General features: G+C 37.0%; 1 protein-coding gene across 3 annotated transcripts in view; it reads right to left on the reverse strand.

The window, feature by feature from the left end:
* LOC148946298 (uncharacterized) overlaps nt 1-14583 on the reverse strand; it is a 42547-nt gene extending 27964 nt beyond the window's left edge. The window contains exon 1 of one of the 3 annotated variants that reach the window (XM_089098366.1): nt 14554-14583. The gene's annotated coding sequence lies outside the window, so the exon portion shown is untranslated. Of the gene's footprint in view, nt 1-13116; nt 13159-14269; nt 14452-14553 lie in introns of those variants that run through there. The other 2 variants (XM_089098367.1, XM_089098369.1) reach the window with 2 other exon arrangements.
* Between the last annotated feature and the right edge of the window lie 5949 nt (nt 14584-20532).

Here is a 20532-nt window from a genome sequence, read left to right on the forward strand (position 1 = left end):
AAACGGCTTTTTAGCACGACAGGACTGATAGTGACTGCAAAAAGATCAATGGCTCCAGGCAGAGTGAACAAACTTACTTTTGTTACATCAATTGTAACTGAAGTGATGTAACCGCTGATTTAAAATTGTTGGTGTTGTTAAGCCATGGTATCTGATTTGTATACAGTGTTTTTTTGATGTTGTTATTTGTTTTTGTTTTTTTTTCACTTCCTTTAACAACATAGGTTTCCCTGGGTCTAGTGGCTAAAAATGAGAATTCTACTTTGTCTGATTGACGGTGATCATAAACACTTTCCGCGTGGCACAAAAAGTTCCTTTGATGTAATATTGTTCCTGTGTGTCTCTAGTCAACCATTTAATAATCCTTACTACAATTGCGGTTAAACGTGCGTGATGATGTGTAATTTTATTATTATTTTTAATCAGGGAATGCGTTGCACCGTTGTGCGCCGCTGGTCCCATAACAGTAGCGTACTGCCCCAAAAAAATCGGCGCGGCGCCGCCGATACTGAATTACACATTCGCCGCCGTCAGTTTGGCGTGGCGCGGCTTCGGGGACTAGTCATGACCACTCAAAGCAGGACCATGAAAAGTGCAAGCAGCTCATTGAACATCTGAAAGAACATAAAACTGCAGGCAAACAAAACCTTGGCATATACAACTTCAAAATTGGACAAAAAATGTATCTACTGAAAGACAATCAACTATTTCTAGTGCCAATTTATCCAAATTTAAAACAAACTCTGAAAGCTTTGGACTGCAAACCCATCAACAGCTGCAAAACCTTTGCCTCACTAGATGACCACATGGACAAGCCCAACTGCCAGACCAACCACCAAAGTAAGAAACACTTACAAAGAGTAAGTCCAACCTTTTCTGCTCTCATTACTAATGTTGACCAGGTTAGTAACAAACTGAATGAGCTGAACACTATTATTTACTCAAAAAATTATGATCTGGTTCTTCTGACCAAAGTTTGTCCAAAGTAGGCTATAGTAGTAATAAGTTGGCTGAATCCAATATTAAGTTCCCTGGATATTTTTTTATCTCGAATTTACAGTCACCAAAATGTAGAGGTGGTACATTGGTGCTTGTCAAAGCCTCCTACAGTGCCCAACAAGTTAGCAAATCCTGCAACTCATATTATGTGGAAGCTACATGGTTTGATCTCACTGATCACAACAACACTGTGGTAACTCATGTAGGCTGCATATATAGGAGTCCCTCTGCCCCAGATCAGCTTGAAATGGAAAGAGTGATTACATGTATGTTTTTTAAAACAACTGCAAGCTTCATAGCAAATTTACTGATAGCTGCCAACTTCAACTTCCCCACCCTTCACTGGAAAGAAGGCTTCCCATTTGACCCTTTCCAGCTGGATAGAAGCTCCTCTAACCCTTTCTCTGAGTGCCTTTATGATCTGGTCCTGCCTCAGATATTTGAAAAGCCAACCAGGCATTGACTTTTCCAGAGACTAACCCTCCTTGATTTGGTATTCTTTAGAAATAAAGAATAGCTACAAGGCATAAGTTACCCCCCCTTTAGATAAAATTGACCACCTTGTCATGGAAGTCAATTTAGTCTTCCACAAGCTCACAAACAAACATCAAGAAGACTTACACCAACTACGCAGCAATCAAAGGAGAGTTGAGTGGCATGGACTGGGGGGTCTTTGATTCAACGGGAAGTAGATAAAAAATGGATCAGTTTCTAAGAGGAGATTACAACACTCCAGAAAAAGCACACATCTACCAAACTTGTGCTGAAGCCCAAGACACTCCCACACATGACCCCTCAGATACATAAAGAACAAAACCGAAAAAGCCAATAATAGAACAAGTACCACAAAAAGGGGAAAGATGGTCACTATGAGAAGTTTGCAAAGGCTTGAAATAAACTGCAAAATCTCACTAAACAACTCTATTTTAACTTTGAGTCCAAGCATGTGGATGATAGCAAGAGAAACCCCAAAAGGTTCTAGAACTACATATCTAGCAAAGATCATAGTAGACATTCAATAAAGAAGCTAAAGAAATCTAATGGCATGGAAGTTACTGACCTGCAAGAAATTGCTGTGTGACTTAACAAGCAATTTGCATCATCATTTACACATGAACATGACAGTCCTCTCCCCAACAGTCCAGCATTTGGTGTACCAAACCCTATGCCACCTATCATGATTCCTCCAGAGTTGGTCACAAAGCGCCTTGAAGTACTAGAGGTTACCAAGCCGGCAGGGCCAGATAACATCCACCCAAGGCTCCTAAAAGAACTGGTGAATAAAATCTCAACTCAAAAATGTCAAATATTTCAGAAGTCCCATGACTCAAAGAATGTGCCTTTAGATTGGAAGAGCTTTCACATTTCACCAATATTCAAGAAAGGTGACAAGACAAATGCAGAGAATTATTGGCCAATCAGCTTAACTTTGGTTGTAGCAAAAACCTTGGAACATGTTGTGAACACCAAAATTCGGACATATCTTGTCCAACAGTATACTGTCACTGGACCAGTATAGTTACCTTCGAGGAAAGCCAGTAGAGACCAGCCTGCTTGAAACTTACAATATCATCACTGACCTTCTGGAGAAGGGAGTACCTGTAGACCTTATTTTGCTTGACCTAGCGAAAGCATTTGACAAGATGCCCCACAGATGCCTTAAAGCCAAATTATCAGCAGTTAGGATCCACAGTGATGTGGTAGAATGAGTGATGAATTGCTTGACAGACCAAAAGCAGCTGTTCCAACTTTTTGTTAATAATGGTGAAAAAGTATTCTCCAAACCATGTGATGTTGTCAGTGAAGTTCCTCAGGGTACCATCCTAGGCCCCATCCTCTTCCTCATTTACATAAATGATACAACAAAGGAAGCCACAAATTACATAATGCTTTGCACCAATGACTCCAAGCTTTCTGGACCAGCCATTTGACAAAGCCTACAATTAGACCTCCAGAGAACCCAAAAGTAGACCAGTGAATGGCTCCGTGAGTTCAACATCAATCAATGCAGTTTCCTCCATTTCAGCAATAACAATCCTCATCACCAGTATACCATGCATGACTACAAGTTGCAGTCTGATATTCAGCTACAAACCAGTCATGAAGAACAAGACTTTACTTGTTGATGAGCAACTGAAGTTCCACAGGCATTGGCAACAAGCAGTGTTTAAAGATAACTCAAGTCTAGGTCTGCTGAAACACACTATCACCAGCTGATGCTGTACAGTCTTCCTGAGACTTTACAAGGCTATTGTTAGGCTGTTCTTGGATTTTATAACATGTCTGACCTCCCTCTCCTAAAACCATGACACCAGAATAACTGAAGGAGTTCAAAGACGTGCCAACAAATGCATCACGGGTCTACAAAACATGCCATATGATAAGAGACTAGAGCACCTAAAACTACCAACACTAGTCTTCAGACATTGCAGATGTTATATGATGTTGACCTACAAATATAATACTCAACCAAACAACGCCCTCCTCACAACACATACAGGTCAACACAAAACTACAGGACACTTGCAGAAGCTAGCAAAGAAAAGAGTGAAGACCAGAATGCACCAAAATATTTTTACCATGCATATTTCCAACAAATGGAACAACTTTCAAGAAAAAACCGCGACTGCACCCACTACTGTTTCCTTCAAGTCAAGACTTGACAAAGAATAGAACAAGCCATGGAAATATAAGTGGGACAGTCTGTCCCTCTCAGGTGCCAACTAATGCAATGTCACTGGGCCCAAAACACAGTGGTATTCCAAATTACTGTCATTGATGCAGAGCAGAACAGATTCAGCATGGGCCTTTCCTCAGAGATCAAATTCAAAAAGTTAGAGTGAGTGACAGCATCTCAAATCCAGCAAAAGTGACCAATGGGGTGATACAAGGTAGTGTGAATAATCCTCTCCTCTTCATACTCTTTATCTACAAAATGAACAGAAATATCATCAACACTACCAAAATCTATGCAGACACAAAACTATAAAAAGTTCATATCATCAAGATGTAACAACACTACAAAAAGACATTGACACCTTAACTGAAAACCTCCAAAGCCTAGGTCTCAACTTCAATACATCAAAAACCAAAGTCCTGTGGATAGGGAAGAAAAATACTGCTTCTGTGCCCCACCTAGTAAAGAACAAAGCAGACTGTAGAATTCCAAAGACACTTGTTGACTCTGAAAGAGATCTCAGCATTATAGTTGATTCATAGCTTAAATTTCATGGGCACACCCAGAAAACGATTTCCAAAGCATCACAGCTCATTGGGCTGATCAGACAAAGTTTCAGGCAATTGGACAACAATATTTTTGTAAAACTCTACAAGGGGATTGTCAGACCTACAATAGAGAATGGTAATGTGATTTGGGAACCCCACTATAGAACAGACTTGGCCACCCTGGAAAAGGTCCAATGATGTGCCACCAATTTTCTTTCTGGTTTAAAAGACTTAAGCTATGAAGAACAACTATTCAAACTGAACTTACCTACCCTGAAATATAGACAAATGAGAGGAAACCAGATACAGCTGTACAAAGTAAAACACAACCTGGAGAAACTGTCTTTCCAGAAGTATTTCCACCCTTCAAAAATAAATACCACAAGAGGACATCAGATAGAAATATTCAAACCTGTAGCAGTAAATAGATCAAGGGTCAATTTTTGGAGTGTCTGAGCAGTGGCTGACTGGAACTCACTCCCAGAAATAGTTGCAAAATCTGAAACCTCAAATAGTTTCAAAAATGGCCTGGATTTGATTTTGGAGAGAAAATTTTTACGCACATGACTCATAGACTAGGGTAAGGGAGACCCTTATCCTTGGTTTTAATTGCAGAATCCAGATAGCCATTGACTCAGAGGAACACAACTTTGATGAACCAAGTGACAGCCATCTAGAGAATGCTGAAATAGGGACATGTCCTTAGTGCCCTAATGGCACTAAGGATCCTGTAAGTTATAGGCCAACCAATTAGAATTGTGGCAAAACAACATTTTACCCTAATTATCAGTTTCTTCTTCTCTGGTTTTAGTCTTGAAAATGCAATTCCTGTTTCTCGAGCAGAATTTATAGCCATGAACATGGTTTTTCCCCCAAAATTTACTAAATTCTTTGATACCTTGTGAATGGGGATTCAGCAAATTAGTGGAGCTGAAAACAGTTTTTTTTTGCACTTTATTTGGGTAAGGTTTACCTTATATTGCACTTGCCAGCAAGTTAAGTTGGCTATAACCTCCTGTAGTGACTCACTGGGTTGGAAATGATGTTATCTGAATATCACACAAGCAAGCATCCCAGTGATATTTCCACTTGATATTTGCCTACTCACAATCAACAGCTGTTTCAAGAATTTATAGAGGAAGTTAAAACAGCAGAATCAGAAAGACTGTTCTAGGCTAGCACTGCACAAATAGAAAAAAAATTCTGTCTCTCTAATCTTTTTAGAGAGATGGTTTGAGGCATGAGAGATAGGTTGAGGCTATGTCACTGGCAATATCCAACTACTACTGGGGTGGCAGGGTGACTTTTTCCAGGGCTAACATGTTGAGCATAAAGAGGTACATCAGATAGGAGGTTTTCACTATTAGGGGATTGGGTTGATGCTCCTTGCCTATATTCTTTCCTCAATGGGGGTGTTAATTCTTGTTGATGCAAAGGGGAGATATAGCCTTTGTTTGGGTTTGGATTTTTCCTATTTTGTTTTCCTCAATGCTTGGTGAATAGGGCATTAGGGAGTGCTGGCTGCTTGAGGGGTACTCAATTGATTGACACCAATGGATATAGGTACCAAACGTTGTGAACTATTAGGCATGTTTGAGACTTGACTCTGTATTGCTCTAGCCTCCATAGTGGCAAAAGTGTAAGGTGGCAAAAGATTTTGATTTTGATAAACCTGTCTTTGGTGATTTTTAGAGTGGCAGCTCTTTGTTTGTACAATGGACAGTTAGACTCCTTATCCAATCTATGAGGGCCTTTGCAATTAATACATTTGGGTTCTTCTTTTGGGCAGGTAATATCCTCATTATACTGGTTATCACACTTTGCACAGGATATTGTATTTGAACAGCAAAATGCATCTATATGTCCTAGCTTTGAACATTTATATGGCACTGAATTGGTTTCAATTGGTAGGCTTTGAAGCCTTTTCTTTGGCCAAACAACAACAAAGGTTGATTCAGATTTACCTCCTTCAAACAAAATAGGAATGATTTGCTGATTATTTGGCTGTTAGTATCTGGTTTACCTAATCTAGACACTTAACACTGATATAGGCTACCCTTAGCTATTTGTTAGGCCAGTGGCCAGCTCCTGTAGCACTATGTCTGTTGGGACATTGTAAATGACAATTTCGGTCTCCTTTTTGGGAGGAGACCAATAACCATACTTGATAGACATACTTAAAGGATTAGTAGTTATCAGAAGTTTTTCAGTACTGCTTTATTTTTCAGAGAGATTAAAATTGCACCATTCTTATTAACATTTAATGAGAATTCTGATTTAATTATTTTGAAAATTGCTAATCTGATTTGGGCAATATCTTTGACAATAAAAGGTTGCTTGGCAGAAATCTCTAAGTATAGTTGGGGGGGGGAGATATTGTGTTGTGGTATTTCTTGGGCTGGGATGCATTAACAGATTTATATTAACAGACTATTCAGGTAGCTAAGAACAAAACTTACCTCTAGTGTCAGAATTACATCCTGAATCCAAACTTGACATGGATTTGCATCAGAAAAAGCTTTACCCAACCCCTACATATACCAATTCAGGGTATATATTTGCACATTAGGGAGGTTGTTATTAAAGTTCAAACTTACCTCTATAGTTAGAATTGCATCCTGAATCCGAATTTAACATTCATTTGCATCAGAAATTAACTTTACCCCCACCTCCCTAATGTGTCAATATATACCCTGAATTGGTATATATAGGGGTGGAGGTAAAGTTTAATGATAAATATGGATCTAGGATGCAATTCTAACTATAGAGGTAAGTTTATTTCTTAGCTACCTGAATAGTCAATTAATTTTAACCTTACCCCTTCATTTAAGTAGAAGATCTATTTTGAAAAGATTTGATGGTAAATTTCTACTTTAGCTACTTTTGGCTATCTTGGAAAGGAGCTAGGTCAGGAAAATGAAATTTTCAGGGATGGGTCTACAGACTAAAGTTTGTCTGGGGAAGGTATTTTGAAGTACCTACCTCCACTCCTTCTCTCTCTAGAGGGTTCTGACCTTTAAAAATCTGTGTGTTATAAAAGTGAAACCTTGCAAAATAGATCTTCTGCTTAAATGAACTACAAAAAAATTGTTTTCAGGTTGATAACTTTGCTCAATCCCAATTTATAAGGTTTTAAAGATATGCAACTGTTGTTTTTTGGGGTTTAGGGGAGGGAAGGTACCTAGGTTAGGTTACGTCTTTAATATATGGTATGCTTTACTCCCAGCTCCCCCCCCCCTAATGCGCAAACATATAGCCCAAATTTGTTTCTAAACTATTATATATTCATCCAATATACTACTACAATATACAATATACATCCAATATACAATATACTACATACAAATATACTACTTCATTAGCATTAACCAAACTTGACCTCTTTAGCAGTATATAAAAGAGTATGTTTAATAATCAAGTACCAAAATTTCAATAGGTATAGTAGGCAAATGTCAGGACCCTCTAGAGGAAGAAGGAGTGAAGGTAGGTACTTCAAAGTACCTTTCCAGGATATACTTTGTCCTTTAGATTCATCCCTGCAAGTTTCATTTTCCAAACCTTACCCCTTTCCAAGATAGCCAAAAGTAGCTAAAGTAGAATTAACCCAATTTTATGACACAAAATATCTGAAGGTCATCAGAGGTCAGTACCCTCTAGAGGGAATAGGAGTGGAGGTAGGTACTCCAAAATATCTTCCAAGGACATGTTTTAGTCTATAGATCCATCCCTGAAAGTTTCATTTTCCTAATCTAATCCCTTTTTCAAGATAGCAAAAAGTAGCTACATAGAATTTGGTAAATTTTTGGCAGTTCATATTATTGACTTATGAATAAAGTAAGCATACCATTCAATGCCTTTTTTTATGCTCTTTCAAAATATACTAATTATTTTTTTTTAATGAATTTAACCCCACCCCTATATATACCAATTCAGGGTATATCTTTGCACATTGGGGGGGGGGGGGTAAAGTTTATTTCCAATGCAAATGAGAGGTAAGTTTAAGCTTTACCACAGTAAAATTCTACGTTAACTACTTTTGGCTATCTTAGAAATGGATTAGGTTAGGAAAATGAAACTTTCAGGGATGGGTCTACAGGCTGAAGTATGTCCTGGGAAGGTATTTTGAAATTTTGACAAAACAACATTTTACCTCAATTTTCAGTTATCAGATTCATTTTCTCTGGCTTTAGATCTTAAGATGCATTTCCTGTTATTTGAATAGAATTTTAAGCCATAATAATGATTTTTCTAGGACTCCACCCTTTGACTATTGGAAAAAATTAGTTTATAAGCTTATATAGAATGGTACTATCCAATCTCCTTATAATTAAAAACATTTTAGTCATCTAGTTGGAAAATTTGCCACATCTGTACAGGAAAAATCTAAATTTGCCAGCTAGTTGAATAATAATTTCTCCCCAGCAACACTTAAATTTGCCAACTAGTTGACAATAAATGTTGCCCCAGCAAAACTTTCCTTTTCCAACTAGTCGACTAATAACTTCTCCCCAGCAAAGCTTAATTTTGCCAACTAGCTGGAAAGAAACATTGCCCCAGAAAACAATAAATTTTCCAACTAGTTGACCAGTAACTTCTCCCCAGCAAAACTTTATTTTTCCAACTAGTTGACTAATAAATTCTCCCCAGCAACACTCAATTTTGCCAGCTAGCTGGTTCAAGGTTTAATTTTAAAATATCTGTACAAAATAGACATAAATACAGGGTAAATGCTGGAGACACAAGGTCGAATGACAAAAACCCAGTACATTAATCAGAATAAACCTGTTTGACAACAAAAAAATAAATAAGATTTATTCCATGACTCACCAATAGATGGGCACCCACCCCAAAAACCCACAGACACCGGGAAAAGATCAACCAAAAATACCATTAAAAAAAAACGAAAAAAAAAAACAATGGGTGAATAAGGGTAACCAATGACTGGCATCTCACAGGGCAAAACACCCAACAAAACAATATTATCAAATTTACCCAGATTTTCAATATATTATTAATTCTTAAAATTATTTATAAGGATAGAATGAAGTAGCTTTTTTATATTTGGAAGAAATTTGCTGCAATCAATATATGGTAGATGAATACACCATAAACACGTAATTGAAAATAATGGCGAGAACCGTGATCTCTCTGTGCTTAATTTTAGGTGCTGAATGTTCCATTTATGTCAGATTTCATAAGAATGGGCATGTTGCACAGGGAAAAAATTATTCGAATGAAAGTATGTAGGTAGTTCCAACTGGTCATATTTTACCTTAAATAAAAAAGAATTGAGGGTGAATATCTGTGAAACAGGCAAAATATTAGTTAGAAGATATAGAGTTTCAGTTTTACTCTTATTAGGATATGAAGACAGTGATGGTAAATATTTCTTTAAAATTAGAAGAGCCCGGTTTTGAAGAATTTGTATTGGTTTCACATGACATCTGAATGTTGCCAAATATATCGGAGGACAATATGTAAGATGGGAATGAACCAAAACAAAATAAATTAGACGTAGGATTTCATATGGAAAAAAATGCTGAAACCTTTGCATTATACCAACCCCCTGAGCAACTTTAACCTGTAATCTATTACAATGTTCTTTATATGACAGATTTTCATCAATAATAATACCCAGATACTGGAACAAAGTTACCCTTTGAATTTGAATATTTGTAGCATGATCAAATATTGTTGAAATTCCTTGTGCATTCTGCCCAATTCTACTATAAATGATAAATTTGGTTTTTGATGCATTTAGTGACAAACAATTAGCTTTTAGCCATACAAGAAGTTGTGAAAATACGATTTGCAGCTTCTCATTGAGATCTTCTTCTGAATATCCAGTAAGTGATGATCCGGTATCATCAGCCAAAAGAACATTCAGACCAAGGTTTTCTGTTGCTGATGGAAGGTCATTTATATATATTATAAAAAGCAGTGGTCCCAGGATTGAACCTTGCAGGACACCAATATTTGACAACAGACATGGATCCAAAACTGTATTATTGATCATAGTCACTTGGGAGCAACAACTTAGGTAAGATGCAATAAAATCATGCGCTGGTCCTCGTATCCCACTGTGGTTTAATTTATACAACAATATTTCATGGCTTAACGAATCAAAGGCCTTCTCAAGGTCCAAAAATATACTCGCCAGGATCCATTTTTTGTCCAGACACTCGTGAATAAATTGTACCATAGTTAATATAGCATCCTGCGTACTATGCTCTTTTCTAAATCCATATTGAGTTTTTGAAAAATAATCTTTTGAACAGAGAAAATTATACATTCGATTATAAAAACATTGCTCCATTACTTTAGAAAAACCCAAAAGAATAGAAATGGGTCTATAATTTGAGCAATTAGCCCCAGAAAACAATTTATTTTCAAACTAGTTGACTAGCAACTTTTCCCCAGCAATACTTTCTTTATCCAACTATCTAGAAACAAACTTACCCTATAAAACACTTTTGTTAGCCATCTATTTGGCAAATAACTTTTCCTCAGAATAATTTCTTAGCTAATGATGTGATGTAAAGAGAAAACAAAAAACATACTATACCTGGTCCAACAAAAATTGGCAGTATGTGCTTTTAACAAATGCACTACAGCTAAGGTAAATCAAACAAAATGAATTCAGGAGTAAATAGTCTTTAAGCTGCAGAACTAAAAGTCTTCTACTTCTATAAGTGATATATATATATATATATATATATATATATATATATATATATATATATATATATATATATATATATATATATATATATATATATATATATATATATATATATATATATATATATATATATATATATATATATACAAGAACAACTGCAGAAATGGGTATCAGACAATGACTAGAGCTTGGCAGGTTGCACAAAAATCTGCATTTTTATGTGAAATTGCATCTCTGTGAACCTGGGGTAAGACTATCTTGCAGAGTGTTGCCTAAGATTGGAAAGCACACTTATAGAAGGAGAAGACTTCTAGTTCTGTGGCTTCAAGACTATTTACTCCTGAATTCAGTTTGTTTGATTTACCTTAGCTGTAGCGCGTTTGTTAAAATCACATACTGCCAAGTTTCATTGGACCAGGAATAGCATGTTTTTTTTGTTTTCTCTTTATGTCATGTCATTAGCTAAGAAATTATTCAGAGGAAAAGTTACTTGCCAAATAGATGGCTAACAAAAGTGTTTATAGGGTAAGTTTGTTTCTAGCTAGTTGAATAAAGAAAGTTTTGCTGGGGAGAAGTTACTAGTCAACTAGGCCTAGTTGGAAAATGAATTGTTTTCAGCGGCAATGTTTCTTTCCAGCTAGTTGGCAAAATTAAGTTTTTCTGGGGAGAAGTTATTAGTCAACTAGTTGGAAAAATTAAGTTTTGCTGGAAGAAATTATTAGTCAACTAGTTGGAAAAGGAAAATTTTGCTAGGGCAACATTTATTGTCAACTAGCTGGCAAATTTAAGTGTTGCTGCGGAGAAGTTATTAGTCAAGTAGTTGGGAAAATTAATTAAAAATTTGAAAAATGAGACAAAAATATTCCTCCATAAAAGAAAAAAAGACAGATAAATGAAGGAACCTAAACAATTTATGTCCAATAAATGCAAGATAGAAATGAAAAAAACTTCAAATATGCATCTGTTTTCTTTAAACAGACAGGAGGAATAATCCTCCAAGCTTTGAAAAATTCAATCTCACTTTTGGGACTAGGTATAAGACTAATTATCCTGGGAATCAAAACAAAAAATCCCTGGCTTCAAAGCCTAATATATAACTCAAAATATATCTCCCATTAAGAGGGAGACAGGGAGAGAGATGGATGTTGTAACACAATAGTAACAATAGTGAAAATTAAATTTGAAAAAAACCTATATTATTAACATATTTTATGCTATTCAGAATAAATTCTATCTATTATAAATCAACTAGTTGGAAAATGAATTGTTTTCTGGGGCAATGTTTCTTTCCAGCTAGTTGGCAAAATTAAGTTGTGCTGGGAAGAAGTTATTAGTCTACTAGTTGGAAAAATTAAGTTTTGCTGGGGAGAAGTTATTGGTCAAGTAGTTGGAAACAGAAAGTTTTGCTGGGGCAACATTTATTGTCAACCAGTTGGCAAATTTAAGTGTTGCTGGGGAGAAGTTATTAGTCAACTAGTTGGAAAAATTAAGTTTTGCTGGGGAGAAGTTATTAGTCAACTAATTGGAAAATGAAAGTTTTGCTGGGGCAACATTTATTGTCAACTAGTTGGCAAATTTACATTTTTCCTATACAGACGGGCCAAATTTTCCAACTAGATGACTAAAATGTTTTTAATTATAAGGAGATTGGATAGTACCTTTCTATATAAGCTTACAAACTAATTTTTTCCAATATTCAAAGAGTGGATATCCTTTTTTCCAAATTTAGGAAAATGTATTTGCATATCTTTAAAACCTTATAAATTAGAATTGGTCAAAGTTGTGAAGCTGATAACAATTTTGTTGTACTTCATTTAATCTATTTTACAAGGTTGCACTTTTATAACACACATATTTTTAAAGGTTAGTACCCTCTAGAGGGAGAAGAACTGGAGGTAGGTACTTCAAAATACCTTCCCAGGACTTTAGCCTGTAGACCCGTCCCTGAAAATTTCATTTTCCTAACATAACCCCTTTGCAAGATAGCCAAAAGTAGCTAAAGTAGAATTTTATCTTTACCACCAACCCCCCCCCCCCAATGTACAAATACATACATACCCTGAATTGGTATATATAGGGGTGGTGGTATGTTTACTTTATTCATAAGTCAGAACTACCAAATTTTCCCCTAGGCCTAGACTATCTTTTTGGGGTATTTGTTTAGCCTTGGGACACCTCATAAGGAGACATGTTAAGAAAACAATTCTTACTTTAAAATATGTATAATGATCCTAGTTCTTATATTATCCAACAGGAGAACCTTTATCATCAAGTCTTTCCTCTAAAAATCCTCAAAAGAGAAAAAGTTTCCAAATATCACCACATTTTTAATTCAATGCTTAAGTCTTTTGAAATTGCTGCTGTAAACTGCTGCAAAATAAGTTGTTTTATAGATAGCATTTAGCAGGTGTGTCAAAAACGTGTTTAAAGAAAAAGTAGTGGTATATTGAAATTATAGAAATTGTGAATCAAAATGAAATTTTTGCCACTGCTCATTAAAAAAACATTATTTTCACCAGTGCTCATTAAAAAAAAAATTCTATGCATCTTTTGTAACCTAACCTAACCTGATAACTTCAATTCAAAATCAACGGATTTGTTATATAATTTTTTTTATATTATTTCATTTCTTTTCAATGCTGTGCATATTTTTTGTATTTTTGGCTTTTTGTTGAAAATACAACATTTTGATTTTTGCCACTGCTATTAATATTTTGTATTTACACCACTGCTATTTGCCCTTTGCCACTGCTCTTTAAAAAAAAAATATTAAAAAGACTGGCATGAACGCTATCTATAAAAGAACTTATTAGGCGGCAATTTAAAAAGACTTAAGCATTGAATTGAAAACGTGGTGATATTTGGAAACTTTTTCTCTTTTGAGGATTTTTAGAGGAAAGACTTGATGATAAAGGTTCTCCCGTTGGATAATATAAGAACTAGGATCATTATACATATTTTAAAGTAAGAATTGTCTCCTTATCAGGTGTCCCAAGGCTAAATAAATACCCTTTTTGGTCATGGATTCATTGGTAGAGTTCTACCAAATCATATTATTGAGTTAGGAATAAAGTGAATACACCATTTGATGCCTTTTTTTATGCTTACTATGAATTAAATAACCATTTCTATCGGAAATGAATTCCCGCCCCCCCCCCCCCTATATATAGGCCTACCTAACCCTGAATTGGCATATAGGCCTATAGGGGGGGCTGAAATTCATTTACGATAGAAATGATTATTAAATTCGTAATCAGCATAAAAAGAGGCACCGAATGATGTACTCACTTTAGTCCTAACTCAATAATATGATTTGGTAGAACTTTACTGATTCATTACTGAGTTTGATTTTCCTGAGCTAACCTCTTTCCAATATGGTGAAAAGTGGCTTGCCTAGAATTTTACCAAAACTTTTCTAGCTTTCATGGGCACTGCAAAACGTTTGGTGGCACTCTGCTTTCCTCTTAGCCTAGGCTATCCAATCATTTTCCTTGAGCTTTCAATAGCCTAGGTAAGTCAAAACTTTGGACTGGAGGCACAATATAACAAAAAAATACTTGGATGTTAAAATCTAAATATAAGAGTACAATAAATTCATTTTCGGTTATTCAAATCCAAACATTTGAAATGTAAAAAATTACTCTCACATTAAACCTGTCCAATATTTTTTATAAAACATTTCTTCTCTGATGCTAGCCGGTGTTGTTTGATCGTAAGGAGAAGATTGTGCTTGCCGAAAATTATGCTTCTTTGGACAGAATTATGCTCCGCTTTTTGTTCTTTTTCCCGAATTCGTGAACAAGTTAATCTATTGTATGTTGGCAATTTTTCTGATTAAAGATAAGTCCGCCTCTGTCTTATCTTCATAAGAGCTCTGAATAGAATATAATCAGATAATAATATTAATCTACTTCTAACTCACTAAGGAAGCAAAAGCACGGTTTAAACGAAGGAAAGTAAAACTACAAACCGAATGACTAAATACAGGATAAAAAGTTTTTGTCGCAAGTTGTTTTTCTTCCGGAAGTGGTCGAGATTGAAAACATGAAATTAATCAATTTTATTTTATCATTTTATTTTATAGAATTTGATGAATGAAATTTTATTTCATGACGAGTTTGCTCATGAAATTGTGTTTTCTATTTATACATTCTTTGTTCATTAGTGGTCTCTCCGCTTTAACAAGGGGAAAGAGTGGATGCACCATACATTTTTTTTTCTCATGGCTGATGGTAGAGGAGGTGACTTTCAGATTGAGAGCCCCTTAAAAGTACTAAGGTCACAGAAACAAAATTCAATATTGTTTGTTTGGTCTTTACGCAGGACGCCTACTCTTGTTAACAGAAGAGCAATAATAATGGCTGAACACCATGATGTGGGAGGTCTCTAGGACTTCTTGAAGTCTAAGTGAAGGTAGGTGCAAATAACATCCTAACTGGTTCCACCTTTCACAAAGTCAAGAATGTAGCCTGTTATAAAATTATGACGAGAAGAAGTATTCTGTCCGGGTGAATAATAAAAAGAGCAAATTATTAAGTTAGTGTAAGGCTGCGGGAGGTATTTGGGCTTCGTAGATATCCAAACGATTTCATCGCAATCACCTAGATCTGGTACATGGATAAGGGTAGGAGATAGGTAATCCTTTGCGAAGATCATTACTCCTCCTGCTTTTTTCCCAAGTTGGTGGTCAACCGGACGTAACTTTATAAACTCCTCAAAACCGGTCATTTTAAGCAGATCTGGGCTTTTTGCATGGACTTCAGTAACTGCAATTACATCAGTATGGTTCAATTCAGCTGTTGCTTCTAACTCAACTAACTTTTCCAAATTTAAGCTTTTGGCGTTCGTAACAAGGAAAAATGGGGAAATGATAACGTTTTTATCAAACTCTTTACCAACAGATTTTTTCAAAAAAGCTTTGTTCTGAGGGAACTTAGGCAGAGTGTAAGCATTAAAATCAATGCCAGGAGTAGGGAGAACATCCCCTAAAAGTGAAATATTATCATTCGAATTATTGTAGAGAGGTTTGCCATAAGGCTCAAACTCACCACCCTGAACCAAGAGACTACTAAACCGGTTTTGAAGTTGAAGGGATAGAGGCTCACTTTTAAAAGTTGGGGGTAAACTGAGAGAGCCGCAGGTAAAATTTTGCTCTTTTGTAAAATTTTCTTCTGTTAAAGAAGGAAAACTATAGCTTTCATCTTAATAATCACGGGTAATCAGTGAAGCATTCACTGGTTTATGGTTAGACTTTAAGAACGAAGGTTTAAAAGGGTGATTGGATGGAGCGGATAATTTTTGAGGCCGACTCTTTATTATAGGAAAATTTTTGCATTTGGGAACTCTCAAACCAGAGTCATACTGGTAGGGTAGCCAGGGGAGACAAAGTGCAAGGGAAGGGAGATAGGTTTCCTGGTGATTCGGGAATAAGTCAAATTGGGAGTGTTCTTTATATGGGGGGATGAAGAGGCAAGATGATGCTGAGGGAGGGAAGTACAGTGGAGGGTGTCTGAGAGGGGAGGGGTCGGGTTTGTTATGGCAAATAACGGGTGGAGTCCAGAACCGGTCGGTAACTTCTTGAACGCACGGAGAAGAACGAAGTCGAAAGGAAATGGATTCTTGGGAGGAATATGAGTGAGGGAGGTTTGGAGATGGTCCGAATTGAGTGAAGTGATAGTGGGGATTGGGTTGACTGGGCACGCGTAAGTACTTGGGACAGAGTATTGTTTTGAGGGATGGATTCCTGCTCTGTATTGAGTATGCAGGGGGATAAGACTGAAAGTCGAATGGAACATGAACTAGGTGTGTGGGGGGGTTGTGAATACTTTCGGCTTCGCCCTAAAAAACGTTGGGTTTTAAACCTACGCTCAAACCCCGAAGATGCATGAGCAAAAGTACACGACTTATCAATACAAGATAAAACAGAACACAGATCAACATGATCAAAAATACACTTATCAGAGACACAGACTCCCGAAATAAAATGACGACAAATATGTAGAAACTTGCATTGTTTGCGAAACTTGAAGAAACAACTATCAAAATACTTGCAGATCACATTTTCCTTTCTACTTATTTTTGCATTTACTTCTCTTTTATCCATCACTTTCGTAATTTTTTCAAAAAGAATAGCAATGTCATCGTCTGGTAATGATTTCCCCATAGCGTTGTTAATCCTTTCGTTTAGTTCATTATCACCTGATAACCAATCATAGGCAGCGCAATAGCTCTGCCTAATTAAAGAACGATGTGGGCACAACGTATTATTTATTTTTCTTTTTTCTTCTTCTTCTCCATACCCATGCACTTCGTATCTTAGGAGTTGTCGTAGAAACTTCGAAAAGGGCTCATTCGATTGGAAACTGGACTAGCTAGTGCCCATTTTCATAGTCAATAGTGATTGGAGGGCAACCAGCCTCCCCCCCCCCCACGCCCATCATTCCCCCAAACACATCCAATCAAAATTTTGAGATAGCCATTTCGTTCAGCGTAGTTGATTTCCAGATAGAAAATATCTTTTGAGGAGGACACTCCCCCACAACCCTCGGGGCAAGGGTTTTAAGTTATGCCCTGGGGGCATATAAAGTTTTTATAGAAGGCGTTGTCGTAGAAACTTCAAAAAAGGCTCATTCGATTTGAATTTCAAAGGGCTAGTGCCCCTTTTAATAGTCGAAGGTGATTGGAGGGCAACAAGCCCCCACGCCCATCATTCTCCCTAACACATCCAACCTAAACTTTTAGATAGCCATTTTCTTCAGCGTAGTTGATTTCCAGATAGAAAATATCTTTTTGAGGAGGACACTCCCCTACAGCCCTCGGGGCAAGGGTTGTAAGTTATCCCCTGGGATCATATAAGGTTTTGATTGAAGGTTTTGTCGTAGAAACTTCAGAAGGGGCTAACTTGATTGGAAGTTCAAAGGGCTAGCGTCATTTTCAATAGTCGAAAGTGATTGGAGGGCAACTAGCACCCCGCCCCCTTTTCCCCAAACACATCCAATCAAAATTTTGAGATAGCCATTTTCTTCAGCGTAGTTGATTTCCTGATAGAAAATATGTTTTTGAGGAGGAAAATCCCCTACAATCCCCGGGGCAAGGGTTTTAAGTTATGCCCTGGGGGCATATAAGGTTTTTATAGAAGGCGTTGCCGTAGAAACTTCGAAAAGGGCTTATTCGATTGGAAATTGGAGTAGCTAGTGCCCTTTTTAATAGTCAAAAGTGATTGGAGGGCAACTAGCCCCCCCCAAGCCCATCATTCCCCCAAGCACATCCAATCAAAATTTTGAGATAGCCATTTTGTTCAGCGTAGTTGATTTCCAAATAGAAAATATGTTTTTGAGGAGGACACTCCCCCACAACCCTCGAGGCAAGGGTTTTAAGTTATGCCCTCGGGGCATATAAGGTTTTTATAGAAGACGTTGTCGTAGAAACTTCAAAAAAGGCTCATTCGATTTGAAATTCAAAGGGCTAGTACCCTTTTTAATAGTCGAAAGTGATTGGAGGGCAACTAGACCCCCCGCCCAGCATTCCCCCTCATACATCCAATCAAAGTTTTGAGATAGCCATTTTGTTCAGCGTAGTTGATTTCCAGATAGAAAATTTGTGAAAAAAGGGCTAGTGCCCTTTTTAATAGCCGAAAGTGATTGGAGGGCAACTAACCCCCCTCCTCTCACGCCCAGCTTTTCCCCAAACACATCCAATAAAAATGGTGAGATAGCAACATTATTCAACGTAGTTTCAAGTTCTGTAAATTAGGTCTTTGAGGATGACAACCCCCTCACAGCCCTCAGAACAAGGGCTGTAAGTTATGCCCTGGGGGCATATAAAGTTTTTATTGAACGTGTTGTCGTAGAACCTTCAAAAAGGGCTCATTTGATTAGAAATTGAAATGGCTAGTGCCCTTTTTTAATAGTCGAAAGTAATTGGACGGCAACTAACACCTTTTTTACGCCTACTATTTTCCCAAACATATCCACTAAAAATTTTGAGATATCCATTTTGTTCCACGCAGTTAAAGTTCAGGAAATTATACCTTTGAGCAGGACACTCCCCACACAGTGTTCAGGGCAAGGATTATAGGTTATGCCCTGGGGGCATATAAGTTTTTATTGAAATCTTTGTCTTAGAAACTTGAAAAAGGGTGCATTCGATTTGAAATTCAAAGGTCTAGTGCCCTTTTTAATAGTCGAAAGTGAATTGAGGGCAACTAGCCCCCCTCTCCCGCCTTCTTTTTCCCAAAACACATCCAATCAAAATTTTTAGATAGCCATTTTGTTCAGTGTTGTTGATTTCCAGATAGAAATTATGTTTTTTAGGAGGACACTCCCCCACAGCCCTCAGGGCAAGGGTTGTAAGTTATGCCTTGGGGGAATGTAAGGTTTTTATAGAACGCATAGTCGTAGAAACTTCAAAAAGGGCTTATTCGATTGGAAATTTAAATAGCTAGTGCTCTTTTTAATAGTTGAAAGTAATTGGAACGCAATTAGCAACCTTTCCACGCTCACCACTTCCCTAAAAATATCCAACCAAAATTTTTAGATATTCATTTTGTTCCGCGCAGTTAAAAGTTCAGGAAATTCTATCCTTGAGCAGGACACTCCCCCCACAGTCTTCAGGGCAAGAGTTATAAGTTATGACCTGGGGCCATATAAGGTTTTTATTCAAATCTTTGTCTTAGAAACTTGAAAAAGGGCTCATTCGATTGGTAATTGTAAGGGCTAGGTCCTTTTTTAATAGTCGAAAGTGATTTAAGGGCGACTAACCCCCCTATCACGCCCTCCTTTTCCCCAAACACATCCAATCAAAATTTTTAGATAGCCATTTTATTCAACGCAGTTGCAAGTTTTGGAAATTAGGTCTTTAAGGATGACAACCCATCCCCCCACTATCCTCTGGGCAAGGGTTGTAAGTTATGCCCCGGGAGTATGTAAGGTTTTTGTAGAAAGCGATGTTGTAAAAACATCAAAAAGGGCTCATTCAATTGAAAATTGAAAGTGCTAGTGCCCTTTTAATAGTCGAAAGTGATTGAAGGGCAACTAACCCCCCTCTAACGCCCACCATTTCCCCAGACACAATCAGTCACAATTTTGAGATATCCATTTTTTTCAACGTAGTCGAAAGTTCTGGAAATAAGGTCTTTTAGGATGATAACCCCATCAGAGCCCTCAGTGCAAGGGTTGTAAGTTATGCCCTGGGGACATATAAGGTTTATATAGAAAGTTGTTGTAGAAATTTCAAAAGGGTCTTATTTGACTGGAAATTGAAATTGCACTTTTTAATAGTCGAAAGTGAGAGGAGAATAATTAACCCCCTTTTTACGCCCATCATTTTCCCAAACATGTTCAATCAAAGCTTAGAGATAGCCGTTTTGTTCAACGTAGTTGAAAGTCCTGGTTATTATGTATTTAAGGATGACAAACTCCCCAGAGTCCCCAGGGTAAAAGTTGTAAGGTATGCCCTGGGAGCATTTAAGGTTTTTAATGATAGAGTTCTCGTAAAAACTTCAAAGGGGGCTCATTTAATTGGAGATTGAAAGGGCTAGTGCCCTTTTTAGTATTTGAAAGTGGTTGGACGGTAGCTAACCCTCCTCGCCCACCCACCATTCCCCCAAACACATCCAATCAAAATTT

This window comes from Artemia sp. Qi Xiang Cuo, chromosome 12 (genome assembly GCF_049724085.1).
Source record: "Artemia sp. Qi Xiang Cuo chromosome 12, ASM4972408v1, whole genome shotgun sequence".
Classification (NCBI taxonomy): Eukaryota; Metazoa; Arthropoda; class Branchiopoda; order Anostraca; family Artemiidae; genus Artemia; species Artemia sp. Qi Xiang Cuo.